Raw genomic sequence first — 15,000 nt, forward strand, 5'->3', positions numbered from 1 at the left:
GCAATAACAGGTATAGTTCCGCGGCGGCCGAGAAGACTCACCGCATAGGAATCGGGATGCGAGGCGAGGGATGCGGCGGGAAGGCCCCGACGGCTAAACGGAAGAGGCTGCAGGGCCGCCTCGGAATGGTCCAAGCATCGGATGCGATTGGGACGACTACCAGTGCCAACCCCTTATCCCGCGATGCGTCCGATACACAGATAGTTCCAAGGCGGCCGAGGAGCCTCACCGCATATCAATCGGGGTGCGAGGCGAGGGATGGGGCGGGAAGGCCCCAACGGCTAGACGGAAGAGGCTTCAGGGCCACCTCGGAATGGTCCAAGCATCGGACGCGCTTGGGGCGACTGCCAGTGCCAACCCCTTATCCCGCGATGCGTCCGATACACAGATGGTTCCAAGGCGGCCGAGGAGCCTCACCGCATAGCAATCGGGGGTGTGAGGCGAGGGATGGGGCGGGAAGGCCCCAACGGCTAGACGGAAGAGGCTTCAGGGCCGCCTAGGAATGGTCCAAGCATCGGACACGCTTGGGGCGACTACCAGTGACAGCCCCCTATCCCGCGATGCGTCCGATACGAAGATGGTTCCAAGGCGGCCGAGGAGCCTCACCGCATAGCAATCGGGGTGCGAGGTGGGGGATGCGGCGAGATGGCCCCAACGGCTAGACGGAAGAGGCCACAGGGCCGCGTCGGAATAGTCCAAGCATCGGACGCGCTTGGGGCGACTACCAGTGACAACCCCTTATCCCGCGATGCGTCCGATACGAAGATAGTTCCAAGGCGGCCGAGGAGCCTCACCGCATAGCAATCGGGGTGCGAGGTGGGGGATGCGGCGAGATGGCCCCAACGGCTAGACGGAAGAGGCTGCAGGGCCGCCTCGGAATAGTCCAAGCATCGGACGCGCTTGGGGCCACTACCAGTGACAACCCCTTATCCCGCAATGCGTCCGATACGAAGATAGTTCCAAGGCGGCCGAAGAGCCTCACCGCATAGCAATCGGGGTGCGAGGTGGGGGATGCGGCGAGATGGCCCCAACGGCTAGACGGAAGAGGCCACAGGGCCGCCTCGGAATAGTCCAAGCATCGGACGCGCTTGGGGCGACTACCAGTGACAACCCCTTATCCCGCGATGCGTCCGATACGAAGATAGTTCCCAGGCGGCCGAGGAGCCTCACCGCATAGCAATCGGGGTGCGAGGCGAGGGATGCGGCGAGATGGCCCCAAAGGCTAGACGGAAGAGGCTGCAGGGCTGCCTCGGAATAGTCCAAGCATCGGACGCGCTTGGGGCGACTACCACTGCCAACCCCTTATCCCGCGATGCGTCCGATACACAGATAGTTCCGAGGCGGCCGAGGAGGTGGGGGATGCAGCGAGATGGCCCCAACGGCTAGACGGAAGAGGCTGCAGGGCCGCCTCGGAATAGTCCAAGCATCGGACGCGCTTGGGGCGACTACCAGTGACAACCCCTTATCCCGCGATGCGTCCGATACACAGATAGTTCCGAGGCGGCCAAGGAGCCTCACCGCATAGCAATCGTGGTGCGAGGTGGGGGATGCGGCGAGATGGCCCCAACGGCTAGACGGAAGAGGCTGCAGGGCCGCCTCGGAATGGTCCAAGCATCGGATGCGCTTGGGGCGACTACCACTGCCAACCCCTTATCCCGCGATGCGTCCGATACACAGATAGTTCCAAGGCGGCCGAGGAGCCTCACAGCATAGCAATCAGGGTGCGAGGCGAGGGATGCGGCGAGAAAGCCCCAACGGCTAGAGGGAAGAGGCTTCAGGTCCGCCTCGGAATGGTCCAAGCATCGGACGCGCTTGGGGCGACTACCAGTGACAACCCCTTATCCCGCGACGCGTCCGATACACAGATAGTTCCAAGGCGGCCGAGGAGCCTCACCGCATAGCAATCGGGGTGCGAGGCGAGGGATGCGGCGAGAAGGACCCAACGGCTACACGGAAGAGGCTTCGGGGCCGCCTCGGAATGGTCCAAGCATCGGACGTGCTTGGGGCGACTACCAGTGACAACCCCTTATCCCGCGACGCGTCCGATACACAGATAGTTCCAAGGCGGCCGAGGAGCCTCACCGCATAGCAATCGGGGTGCGAGGCGAGGGATGCGGCGAGAAGGACCCAACGGCTACACGGAAGAGGCTTCGGGGCCGCCTCGGAATGGTCCAAGCATCGGACGCGCTTGGGGCGACTACCAGTGACAACCCCTTATCCCGCGACGCGTCCGATACACAGATAGTTCCAAGGCGGCCGAGGAGCCTCACCGCATAGCAATCGGGGTGCGAGGCGAGGGATGCGGCGAGAAGGACCCAACGGCTAGACGGAAGAGGCTTCGGGTCCGCCTCGGAATGGTCCAAGCATCGGACGCGCTTGGGGCGACTACCAGTGACAACCCCTTATCCCGCGACGCGTCCGATACACAGATAGTTCCAAGGCGGCCGAGGAGCCTCACCGCATAGCAATCGGGGTGCGAGGCGAGGGATGCGGCGAGAAGGACCCAACGGCTAGACGGAAGAGGCTTCGGGTCCGCCTCGGAATGGTCCAAGCATCGGACGCGCTTGGGGCGACTACCAGTGACAACCCCTTATCCCGCGACGCGTCCGATACACAGATAGTTCCAAGGCGGCCGAGGAGCCTCACCGCATAGCAATCGGGGTGCGAGGCGAGGGATGCGGCGAGAAGGACCCAACGGCTAGACGGAAGAGGCTTCGGGTCCGCCTCGGAATGGTCCAAGCATCGGACGCGCTTGGGGCGACTACCAGTGACAACCCCTTATCCCGCGACGCGTCCGATACACAGATAGTTCCGAGGCGGCCGAGGAGCCTCACCGCATAGCAATCGGGGTGCGAGGCGAAGGATGCGGCGAGAAGGACCCAACGGCTAGACGGAAGAGGCTTCGGGTCCGCCTCGGAATGGTCTAAGCATCGGACGCGCTTGGGGCGACTACCAGTGACAACCCCTTATCCCGCGACGCGTCCGATACACAGATAGTTCCAAGGCGGCCGAGGAGCCTCACCGCATAGCAATCGGGGTGCGAGGCGAGGGATGCGGCGAGAAGGACCCAACGGCTAGACGGAAGAGGCTTCAGGGCCGCCTCGGAATGGTCCAAGCATCGGACGCGCTTGGGGCGACTACCAATGACAACCCCTTATCCCGCGACGCGTCCGATACACAGATAGTTCCGAGGCGGCCGAGGAGCCTCACCGCATAGCAATCGGGGTGCGAGGCGAGGGATGCGGCGAGAAGGACCCAACGGCTAGACGGAAGAGGCTTCAGGGCCGCCTCGGAATGGTCCAAGCATCGGACGCGCTTGGGGCGACTACCAGTGACAACCCCTTATCCCGCGACGCGTCCGATACACAGATAGTTCCGAGGCGGCCGAGGAGCCTCACCGCATAGCAATCGGGGTGCGAGGCGAGGGATGCGGCGAGAAGGACCCAACGGCTAGACGGAAGAGGCTTCAGGGCCGCCTCGGAATGGTCCAAGCATCGGACGCGCTTGGGGCGACTACCGTTGCCAACCCCTTATCCCGCGATGCGTCTGATACACAGATAGTTCCGAGGCGGTCGAGGAGCCTCACCGCATAGCAATCGGGTTGCGAGGCAGATTATTGGGAAGGGAACCCCCTGGGATGCGGCTCAAGCAGTGCCCAAAGGGACTGGAATGCGGAATCACATCGAGAGACCCAAATGCTATACGAGGGCTCAAATCGAATTATCGATTTGGCCACGACATGGACGCATCAGAACGACTACCTTTGCCGAACCACTCGCAATTGCATCCATACCGAAACCAATAGACATTTCCGTTAGAGCCCTCGCATAGCATTCGGGAATCTCGCATGCCCCTCTAAATCGACCAATGCTGGCGCTCAATGAAAATCCGAGCGCTACCACCGTTCGAGCGCCAGCATTGGTCGAGTTAGAGGGGCACGGGGGAGAATGCTCCAGTCAACACCTCCCCTATATAAGTTATTTGTCCGATTCTCGCACAACCGTAGTCTGCCTCGTCGAATCAAACAACGGTCCCAGATTCCGACTTCCGTTCCGTAGAGACCCAAAAGCTAGATGGAGGCTCGCAAGAAAGAGAGTCGGCGCATAGCAATCGGGTTTCTCGAACGTTTAGGGACCGAGCTCACTTGCGGATAGGGCAAAATCCGCCAAGCAACCCAAAAGCTAGACGGGGGCTCGAATCGAATCGCCTAGGCGGCCACAACAACGACGTGTTGGATCGACTACCAGTGCCAAACCATTCAGCAAGACTAGTCTGTGTCGAGGCCGGATAGAGATTCTCAGAGAGCGCCCGCATAGCATTTAGGAGACCTGCCGCGTCCCTCACACTCGACAAATGGTGGTGCACGTTTATAAATCCGAGCGATCCCAACCCTTTCAAGCACCAACATCGGTCGAGATAGAGGGGCACGGAGGGGGCTGCGTGAGACAACACAGTCCCCTATATAAGTTATTTGTCCGATTCTCACACATCCGAAGAATGGTCATCAAATCGGACAACAGCCCAAACTTCCGACTTCCGTCCCAGAAAGCCCAAGAGCTATCTAAAACGTTCATGGCCGGAACTCGATCGCGGCTATACCAGTCCGCCAAGCAACCCAAAAGCTAGACTGGAGCTCTAGTCGAATCACCTCTGTGGCCATTGCAAGGACGTGTTGGAGCGACTACCATTGCCGAACCATTCCGCAGGTCGAGTCCATACCAAGGCCGCATAGAGATTCACGATGAGCTCCTGCATAGCAATCAGGAGACTTGCCGTGTCCATCACAATCGATAAATCCTGGTGCAAGATTTTTGCATCCGAGCGCTCCAACCAGTCGAGCACCAGCATCAATCGACATAAACGGGCACGGGGGGAGGATGCTCGAGAACACTACCTCCCCTATATAAGTTATTTGTCCGATTCTCAAGCAGCCGAAGTCTGGTCATCGAATCGGGTCAAAGACCACAACTTCCGACTTTACCCACAATGCAAGTCATCGAATCGAACATCGGCCCCCGAGTCGGACTCCATGCGTATGTCAGGTCATCGGACCCAAATTCCGCCTTCCTGCGCATGGCGGGCCATCAATATCAACTCGGTCATCGGACCCAAACTCCGCCTTTTTGCGTATGGCACGCCTTCAAATCGGTCATCGGACCCAAATTCCGCCTTCCTGTGCATGGCGGGCCATCAACATCAACTCGGTCATCGGACCCAAATTCCGCCTTTCTGCGCATGGCACGCCATCAACTCGGTCATCGGACCCAAATTCCGCCTTCCTGCGCATGGCAGGTCATCGGACACAAATTCAGACCTCGCCAATATGCCTACGTATCGAATCGGTCATCGGACCCAACTTCCGACTTCATCCATACTGTAGGGTCTTTGAGGTTGGCGCGGTGCGCTCAACCCAGGGAGTCGACCCATCGAAGCATACACCTCCCCTATATAAGCTATTTGTCCGATTCCCACACCTGTGTAGTTTGCACCTCTGACCAGGACATCGACCCCAACTTCCGAACTCGACTGCAACGACGGCACCAGCGCCTTGGTGCGCACCTTGCGACGCACAGTCCCAACATTCGCCTTCCTGCACATGGCAGGTCATCGGACCCAAATTCCGACCTCGCGAGTATGCCTACATATCGAATCGGTCATCGGACCCAACTTCCGACTTCATCCATACCGTAGGGTCTTTGAGGTTGGCGCGGTGCGCTCAACCCGGGGAGTCGACCCAACGAAGCATACACCTCCCCTATATAAGCTATTTGTCCGATTCCCACACCTGTGTAGTTTGCACCTCCGATCAAGACATCGACCCCAACTTCCGAACTCGCCTCCAACGACCGAACCAGCGCCTTGGTGCGCACCTTGCAACGCACAGTGCCAACATTCGCCTTCCTGCACGTGGCAGGTCATCGGACCCAAATTCCGACCTCGCGAGTATGCCTACATATCGAATCGGTCATCGGACCCAACTTCCGACTTCATCCATACCGTAGGGTCTTTGAGGTTGGCGCGGTGCGCTCAACCCGGGGAGTCGACCCAACGAAGCATACACCTCCCCTATATAAGCTATTTGTCCGATTCCCACACCTGTGTAGCTTGCACCTCCGATCAGGACATCGACCCCAACTTCCGAACTCGACTAAAAAGACCGCACCAGCGCCTTGGTGTGCACCTTGCAACGCACAGTGTCAACATTCGCCTTCCTGCACATGGCAGGTCATCGGACCCAAATTCCGACCTCATGAGCATACCTACTAATCGAATTGGTCATCGGACCCAACTTCCGACTTCATCCATACCGTAGGGTCTTTGAGGTTGGCGCGGTGCGCTCAACCTGGGGAGTCGACCCATCGAAGCATACACCTCCCCTATATAAGCTATTTGTCCGATTCCGACACCTGTGTAGTTTGCACCTCCGCTCAGGACATCGACCCCAACTTCCGAACTCGCCTGCAACGACCGAACCAGCGCCTTGGTGCGCACCAAAAGTGCGCACTTTTGGAGGGCACTTTTGTGCGCTCCAAAGGTGCGCACTTTTGGAGGGCACTTTTCTGCGCTCCAAAGGTGCGCACTTTTGGAGGGCACTTTTTGGAGGGCACTTTTCTGCGCTCCAAAGGTGCGCACTTTTGGAGGGCACTTTTTGGAGGGCACTTTTCTGCGCTCCAAAGGTGCGCACTTTTGGAGGGCACTTTTTGGAGGGCACTTTTCTGCGCTCCAAAGGTGCGCACTTTTGGAGGGCACTTTTTGGAGGGCACTTTTCTGCGCTCCAAAGGTGCGCACTTTTGGAGGGCACTTTTTGGAGGGCACTTTTCTGCGCTCCAAAGGTGCGCACTTTTGGAGGGCACTTTTCTGCGCTCCAAAGGTGCGCACTTTTGGAGGGCACTTTTTGGAGGGCACTTTTCTGCGCTCCAAAGGTGCGCACTTTTGGAGGGCACTTTTCTGCGCTCCAAAGGTGCGCACTTTTGGAGGGCACTTTTTGGAGGGCACTTTTCTGCGCTCCAAAGGTGCGCACTTTTGGAGGGCACTTTTGTGCACTCCAAAGGTGCGCACTTTTGGAGGGCACTTTTCCTGTGCTCCAAAGGTGCACACCTAGGTGAGCACCTTCGACCACACCTTGTAGCACACCAAACTCTGACTTTCGACTTCATCCGCAATGCAGGGTCTTTGAGGTTGGCGCAATGCGCACAACCAGGGGAGTCGACCCATCAAACCCAACACCTCCCCTATATAAGCTATTTGTCTGATTCTCATACATGCGTAGCCTGCAGGAGCAATTAGGACATCGACCCCAACTTTCGGCTTCTAAACGAAAACAAGGTCTTTGAGGTTGGTGTAATGCGAACAACTAGGGGAGTCAACCCATCAAACCCAACACCTCCCCTATATAAGCTATTTGTCTGATTCTCATACATGTGTAGTCTACAGGAGCAATTAGGACATCGACCCCAACTTTTGACTTCTTAACGAAAACAAGGTCTTTGAGGTTGACGTAATGCGCACAACCAGGGGAGTCGACCCATCAAACCCAACACCTCCCCTATATAAGCTATTTGTCCGATTCTCATACATGTGTAGCCTGCAGGAGCCATTAGGACATTGACCCCAACTTTTGACTTCTTAACGAAAACAAGGTCTTTGAGGTTGGCGTAATGCGCACAACCAAGGGAGTTGACCCATCAAACCCAACACCTCCCCTATATAAGCTATTTGTCTGATTCTCATACATGTGTAGCCTGCAACAACGATTAGGACATCCACCCCAACTTCTGAATTCGTCTGCGTTGACCGCACCAAAGGTGCACGCCTTGGTGCTCACCAAAATCCGACTTCCGACTTCTTCTGCTATGCGGGGTCTTTGAGGTTGGCGCAGTGCGCACAACCAGGGGAGTCAACCCACCGAATGCAACACCTCCCCTATATAAGCTATTTGTCTGATTCTCATACATGCGTAGACTGCAGCAATGATTAGGACATCCACCCCAACTTTTGACTTCTTAAACAAGACAGGGTCTTTGAAGTTGGTGCAGTGCACACAACCAGGGGAGTCGACCCATCAAACGCAACACCTCCCCTATATAAAGCTATTTGTCCGATTCTCATACGTGTAGTCTGCAGCAGCGATTAGGACATCGACCCCAACTTCCGAATTCGTTTGCATTGACCGCACCAAAGGTGCACGCCTTGGTGTGCACCCTGGAGTGCACTTTGGTGCTCACCTCGGTGCACACTTTGGTGTGCACCTCGGTGTGCACCAAAGGTGCGCACCTTGGAGCGCACCAAAGGTGTACACTTTGGAGCGCACCACATAGGGTCTTTGAGAGGTTGGCGCAGTGCGCACACCAAGGTGGGTGTTGAGGTGCGTGCCGAGGTGGGTGGGTGCTAGGGTGCGCTCCATGGTGGGTGCCAGGGTGGGTGCGTGCTAGGGTGGATTCCAAAGAGGGTCATAGGGTGGGTGCCAAGGTGGGTTGGTGATATAGTGGGTTCAAAGGTGGGTACTAGGGTGGGTTCCAAGGTGGGTCACAAGTTGGGTGCCAGGATGCGTGGGTGTTAGGTTGGGTGCCAAGGTGGGCTCCTGCGTGGGTGGGTGCTAGGGTGGGTTTCAAGGTGGACGCGAGGGCGGGTGCCAAGGTGGGTAACAAGTTGGGTGTTAGGATGGGTGAGTGCTAGAGTGGGTGCCAAGGTGGGTGGGTGCTAAGGTGGATGCCAAGGTGGTTCACAGGGTGGGTGGGTTCTAGGGTGAGTTCCAAGGTGGGTCACAGGTTCAGTGCTAGGGTGGGTGTCAAGGCGGGTGTCGAGGTGCCTGGGTGCTAGGGTGTGGATGCCAATGTGGGTCATAGGGTGGGTACTAGGGTGGGCTGCAATGTGGGTGCCAAGGTGGGTAACATGCTCGGTGGGTTCTAAATTGGGTGCCAGGGTGGGTGTGCACCCACCTTGCCCGAGGTGGGTGCCAAGGTGCCAGTGTGGGTGGGTGCTAAGGTGGATGCCAAGGTGGGTGAGAAGGTGGGTGATAGGTTGAGTGGTAGGATGGGTGGGTGCCAAGATGGGTCACAGGGTGGGTGCAAGGGTGGGTAGGTGCTAGGGTTGGTGTCAGGGTGGGTGGGTGCTAGGTTGGGTTCCAAGGTGGGTGCGAGGGTGAGTGTCAAGGTGGGTCACAGGTTAGGTGCTAGGATGGGTGAGTGCTAGGGTGCAAAGGTGCCAGGGTGGGTGCTAGGATGGGTCGATGCTAGGGTGAGTGGCAAGGTGGGTCCACAAGTGTCAAGGTGGGTGCCGAGGTGGGTGCCAAGTCGGCGACTGCTATGGTGGATGCCAAGGTGGGTCACGGGGTGGGTGCCAAGTTGCTAGGTTGGGTTCCAAGGTGGGTGCCAACGTGGGTGCTAGGGTGCGTGGGTTAAAGGGTGTGTCACAACGTGGGTGCCAGGATGGGTGCGCACCCACACTGGCCAAGACGGGTGCGGGTGCAAGGTTGGGTTCCAAGCCCGGTCACAGGCTGGGTGCTAGGATGGGTGGGTGCCAAGGTGGGCACCAGGGTGGGTGCACCCACCCTGGCCAAGGTGGGTCACGGGGTGGGTCCTAGGGTGGGTAACGGGGTGGGTACTAAGGTGCGTGCCAAGGTGGGTCATAGGGTGGGTGCCAAGGTGGGCACCAGGGTGGGTGTGCACCAACCCTAGCCAGGGTAGGTCACGGGGTGGTTGTCGGGGTGGGCGTCAAGGAGCCAAGGTGGGTGGCAAGTAGCCAAGTTGCGTGCCAAGGTGGGTGTCGGGGTGGGTGCCAAGGATCCAAGGTGGGTGCCAAGGAACCAAGGTGGGTGTCTGGGTGGGTGCCGAGGTGGGAGCCAGGGTGGGTCCCAAGGTGAGTGCAAAGGTGGGTGCCAGGGTCAAGGTGAGTGCCAATGTGGGTTCCAAGGTGCCAGGGTCAGGGTGAGTGCCAATGTGGGTTCAAAGGTGCTAAGTTGGGTGCGAGGTTGGGTGCGAGGGTGGGTGGGTGCCAAGGTGTGCTAGGTGGAAGCCCGGGTGGGTCGGCATCCCATGGGTGTCGAGTTGGGTGCCTGATGGGTGCTTCTTGTCAAGTTTTAGTCGTCGGGACTCATTTCGAGCCTTAGAGGTCGTTTCTTGTCCGGTTGCCCTGTCTTCGACCTGGGAACCCAATTTTGGTCCTCGGGTCCCATTTTTTTTTGTCTCGCATCCCACTTTTGGCCTGTGGCCTTTTCGGGGTCGATTCTCGTTTTGGGCATCAGAGCATGTTTCTTCTCCTAAAACCCAATATTTGTTTATTAAGTCTCGGAACACATTTTTGTTCTCGTGGACCCATCATGGGTCTTGGAACGCATTTGTGGTCCTTGGGTCCCATTTTGCATCCCGAAACTTGTGTTTTGGTGCTTGATCCCTATTTTGGGTGCCCACCTTGCACCAAGTGCGCACCCGGGGCAAACCGAGCGCCTTGGTGCACCAGGGCAAGATCGAGCGTGCACCCGAGGCGCCCCGAACATGCACCAAGGTGCACTCGGCCCACATGTGAGCGCAGGTCGTTGCGCCCGAGGTGGTGTGTGGGCACCGCGTTGCAGACGGGACACTGCACGCACACGACGCCCCCTCCAGGTGCACGCACGTAGGCCGGGCCGGGTGCACACCCGACGCCCTAGCAAGGTGCGCGCACCCGGGCAGGGCTCACACTTGGCGAACGGGGCGCACTTCGCGAGGGAGGGTGTGCACCTCGACGGGGGTGGGTGGCCGGGGTGGATTCGCACGTGGGTCGCGGTTTGCTAAGTACACACTGCGACAAGCTCATAACGGGTGCGATCATACCAGCGTTAGTGCACCGGATCCCATCAGAACTCCGCAGTTAAGCGCGCTTGGGCCGGAGTAGTACTGGGATGGGTGACCTCCCGGGAAGTCCCGGTGTTGCACCCTTTTTTAGTTTTTCGCCGGGCGTCGCAATGCTATTTGAATAAACCTTTTGCCCGTTTGCGTTCTCGTCGGGGCCGGGCCGGGCCGGGGTGCGCTGCCCGCACTACCGCGCGCGCGGGGGCGACACCGAGCGCGCACCCGAGGCGCCCCGAGCACACAGGCCACGGTGCAACCCGGGCGTTGTGCGCGCACCCCGGTGCGCCCGAGGTGCTGCGCGCGCACCCAGGTGAAATCGGTGTGCACCTCGGCCAGTGCGCGCTCGGTCGAGTCGCGCACGTTGGCCAAGGTGCACGGTGATGTTTCTTACTCTAAGGTTCCGCACCAGACGCCCGGGACAGGTGAGCGAAGCTGGGCGGGGCCGGGTGCGCGGCCGGGGCAGGTGCACGCAGCTGGAGAGAGCTTTGGAGCACACTTCGGAGCGCACCAATGATGCGCTCCATTCAAAAGTTTCCTGAAAAGGCAAAAAAAGTTGAGATTATAGAATTTCCCACTTGAGAGATTGTAAAAAAAAAAAATTTAAAATGAAGGAAACGCGGGTGCCAAGGTGTGCGCAGCCCAGCCAAGGTGTGCGCACCAAGGCGCCCACCCTGGCGAAGGTGCACGCAAGGTGCGCACCCGAGGCAAACCGGACAATTAACCCAACTTTCGACTTCGCGCGCACCTTGGAGCGCACTTCGGAGCGCTCCTTGGTGCGCACCAATCTTGGGCACCTCGGAGTGCACCATGGCGCCCACCAAGGTGCGCACCCGGGGCAAACCGAGCTCCGACTTCGTGCGCACCTTGGAGCGCACGAAAGGTGCGCACCATGGCGCCCACCAAGGTGCGCAGCCCAGCCAAGGCGTGCGCATCAAGGTGCGCACCCTGGCGAAGGTGCGCACCCGGGGCAAACCGAGCTCCGACTTCGTGCGCACCTTGGAGCGCACAAAAGGTGCGCAACCCAGCCAAGGTGTGCGCACCCCGGTCAAACCGAGCTCCGAATCGTGCGCACCAGAGGTGCACGCCATCGTGCGCACCTTGGAGCACACTTCGGAGCCCTCCTTGGTGCGCGCCGATGTTGCGCACCTCGGAGCGCACCCGGGGAAAACAATGCAATTAACCCGACTTTCGACTTCGTGGGCACCTCGGAGCGCTCTCGGGTTCGCACCTCGGAGCACACCGAGGTGCGCACCTTTGATGCGCTGCCTTCACCAATTTCCAGAAAAGGCAAGAAAACATTGAGAAGGTGTGCGCACCGAGGTGCCCACCCTGGCGAAGGTGCACGCGAGGTGCGCACCCGGGGCAAACCGGGCTCCGACTTCGTGCACGCCGCACCTTGGAGCACACTTCGGAGCGCTCCTTGGTGCGCACCAGGGCGCGCAACCCAGCCGAGGTGCCCACCCCGGCGAAGGTGCACGCGAGGTGCGCACCCGGGGCAAACCGGGCTCCGACTTCGTGCACGCCATGGTGCCCACCGCGGCGAAGGTGCACGCGAGGTGCGCACCCGGGGCAAACCGGGCTCCGACTTCGTGCACGCCGCACCTTGGAGCACACTTCGGAGCGCTCCTTGGTGCGCACCATGGTGCCCACCAGGGCGCGCAACCCCGCCGAAGGTGCACGCGAGGTGCGCACCCGGGGCAAACCGGGCTCCGACTTCGTGCACGCCGCACCTTGGAGCACACTTCGGAGCGCTCCTTGGTGCGCACCATGGTGCCCACCAGGGCGCGCAACCCCGCCGAAGGTGCACGCGAGGTGCGCACCCGGGGCAAACCGGGCTCCGACTTCGTGCACGCCATGGTGCGCACCGCGGCGAAGGTGCGCACCCGGGGCAAACCGGGCTCCGACTTCGTGCACGCCGCACCTTGGAGCACACTTCGGAGCGCTCCTTGGTGCGCACCAGGGCGCGCAACCCAGCCGAGGTGCCCACCCCGGCGAAGGTGCACGCGAGGTGCGTACCCGGGGCAAACCGGGCTCCGACTTCGTGCACGCCGCACCTTGGAGCACACTTCGGAGCGCTCCTTGGTGCGCACCATGGTGCCCACCAGGCCGCGCAACCCAGCCAAGGTGTGCGCACCAAGGTGCACGCGAGGTGCGCACCCGGGGCAAACCGGGGTCCGACTTCGTGCACGCCGCACCTTGGAGCACACATCGGGGCGCTCCCGGGTTCGCACCGGCGTTGCGCACCGTGGTGGGCACCTCGGAGCACACCAAGGTGGGCAGCGAGGTGCGCACCTTTGATGCGATGCCTTCACTAATTTCCATAAAAGGCAAAAAAAAAACGAGATTTTAAAATTTCCGTTTTGAAAGATAGTGAGAAAAAGGGAATGCTGGTGCCATCTTGAGCCCGCCCTGGTGCGCAGCCCAGCCAAGGTGTGCGCACCAAGGTGCCCACCCTGGCGAAGGTGCGCGCCCGGGCAATTAACCCAACTTCCAACTTCGCGCGCGCCAGGGTGGGAGCGCACCCAACAACCGGGCCTGGGAAGAGCCAATGCGAGAAACCCCACCAAACGCTCTGACAAAAAAAGAGGGGGCGCTCCAGTAACCCCGCTTCGGAGCGCACCCTGGGCAAACCCAGCCAAGGTGCCCACCCCGGCCAAGGTGCAGGCGAGGTGCGCACCCGGGGCAAACCGGGCTCCGACAACGTGCACGCCGCACCTTGGAGCACACTTCGTAGCGCTCCCGGGTGCGCACCTCAGAGCACACCAAGGTGGGCAGCGAGGTGCGCACCTTTGATGCGCTGCCTTCACTAATTTCCAGAAAAGGCAAAAAAAAAAGGAGATTTTAAAATTTCCGTTTTGAAAGATAGTGAAAAAAACGGAACGCGCGTGCCATCTTGAGCCCGCCCTGGTGCGCAGCCCAGGTAAGGTGCCCACCCTGGCAAAGGTGCGCACCCGGGCAATTAACCCTACTTCCGACTTCGTGCGCGCCAGGGTGGCAACCGGGCCTCGGAAGAGCCAATGCGAGAAACCCCACCAAACGCTCCGACAAAAAAAGAGGCGGCGCTCCAATAACCCCGCTTCGGAGCGCAGCCGGGGCAAACCCAGCCAAGGTGCCCACCCCGACGAAGGTGCACGCGAGGTGCGCACCCGGGGCAAACCGGGCTCCGACAACGTGCACGCAGCACCTTGGAGCACACTTCGAAGCACTCCCGGGTGCCCACCGGCGTTGCGCACCGTGGTGGGCAGCGAGGTGCGCACCTTTGATGCGCTGCCTTCACTAATTTCCAGAAAAAGGCAAAAAAAAATGAGATTTTAAAATTTCCGTTTTGAAAGATAGTGAAAAAAAAGGAACGCGGGTGCCATCTTGAGCCCGCCCTGGTGCGCAGCCCAGGCAAGGCATGCGCACCAAGGTGCCCACCCGAGGTGCACACCCGGGGCAAACCGGGCTCCGACTTCGTGCAGGCCGCACCTTGGAGCACACTTCGGAGCGCTCCTTGGTGCGCACCATGGTGCCCACCAGGGCGCGCAACCCAGCCAAGGTCTGCACACCAAGGTGCCCACCCCGGCGAAGGTGCACGCGAGGTGCGCACCCGGGGCAAACCGGGCTCCGACTTCGTGCACGCCATGGTGCCCACCGCGGCGAAGGTGCACGCGAGGTGCGCACCCGGGGCAAACCGGGCTCCGACTTCGTGCACGCCGCACCTTGGAGCACACTTCGGAGCGCTCCTTGGTGCGCACCATGGTGCCCACCAGGGCGCGCAACCCAGCCAAGGTGTGCGCACCAAGGTGCACGCGAGGTGCGCACCCGGGGCAAACCGGGGTCCGACTTCGTGCACGCCGCACCTTGGAGCACACATCGGAGCGCTCCCAGGTTCGCACCAGCGTTGCGCACCTTTGATGCGCTGCCTTCACTAATTTCCAGAAAAGGCAAAAAAAAACGAGATTTTAAAATTTCCGTTCTGAAAGATAGTGAAAAAAACGGAACGCGGGTGCCATCTTGAGCCCTTCCTGGTGCGCAGCCCAGGCAAGTTGTGCGCACCAAGGTGCCCACCCTGGCGGAGGTGCGCGCCCGGGGCAATCCGGGCTCCGACTTCGTGCACTGCATGGTGCCCACCAAGGCGCGCAACCCAGCCAAGGTGCCCACCGCAGCGAAGGTGCACGCGAGGTGCGCA

The 15,000-nt window shown here is 60.0% G+C and overlaps 1 non-coding gene across 1 annotated transcript; it reads left to right on the top strand.

The window, feature by feature from the left end:
- The first annotated feature begins 10,797 nt into the window (after window positions 1-10,797).
- On the top strand, window positions 10,798-10,916 carry LOC131870161 (5S ribosomal RNA). Its single transcript, XR_009368500.1, has one exon. It is a non-coding gene; the product is annotated as a 5S ribosomal RNA (ribosomal RNA).
- Window positions 10,917-15,000: the final 4,084 nt, after the last annotated feature.

This window comes from Cryptomeria japonica, unplaced genomic scaffold, assembly GCF_030272615.1.
Source record: "Cryptomeria japonica unplaced genomic scaffold, Sugi_1.0 HiC_scaffold_296, whole genome shotgun sequence".
NCBI lineage: Eukaryota > Viridiplantae > Streptophyta > Pinopsida > Cupressales > Cupressaceae > Cryptomeria > Cryptomeria japonica.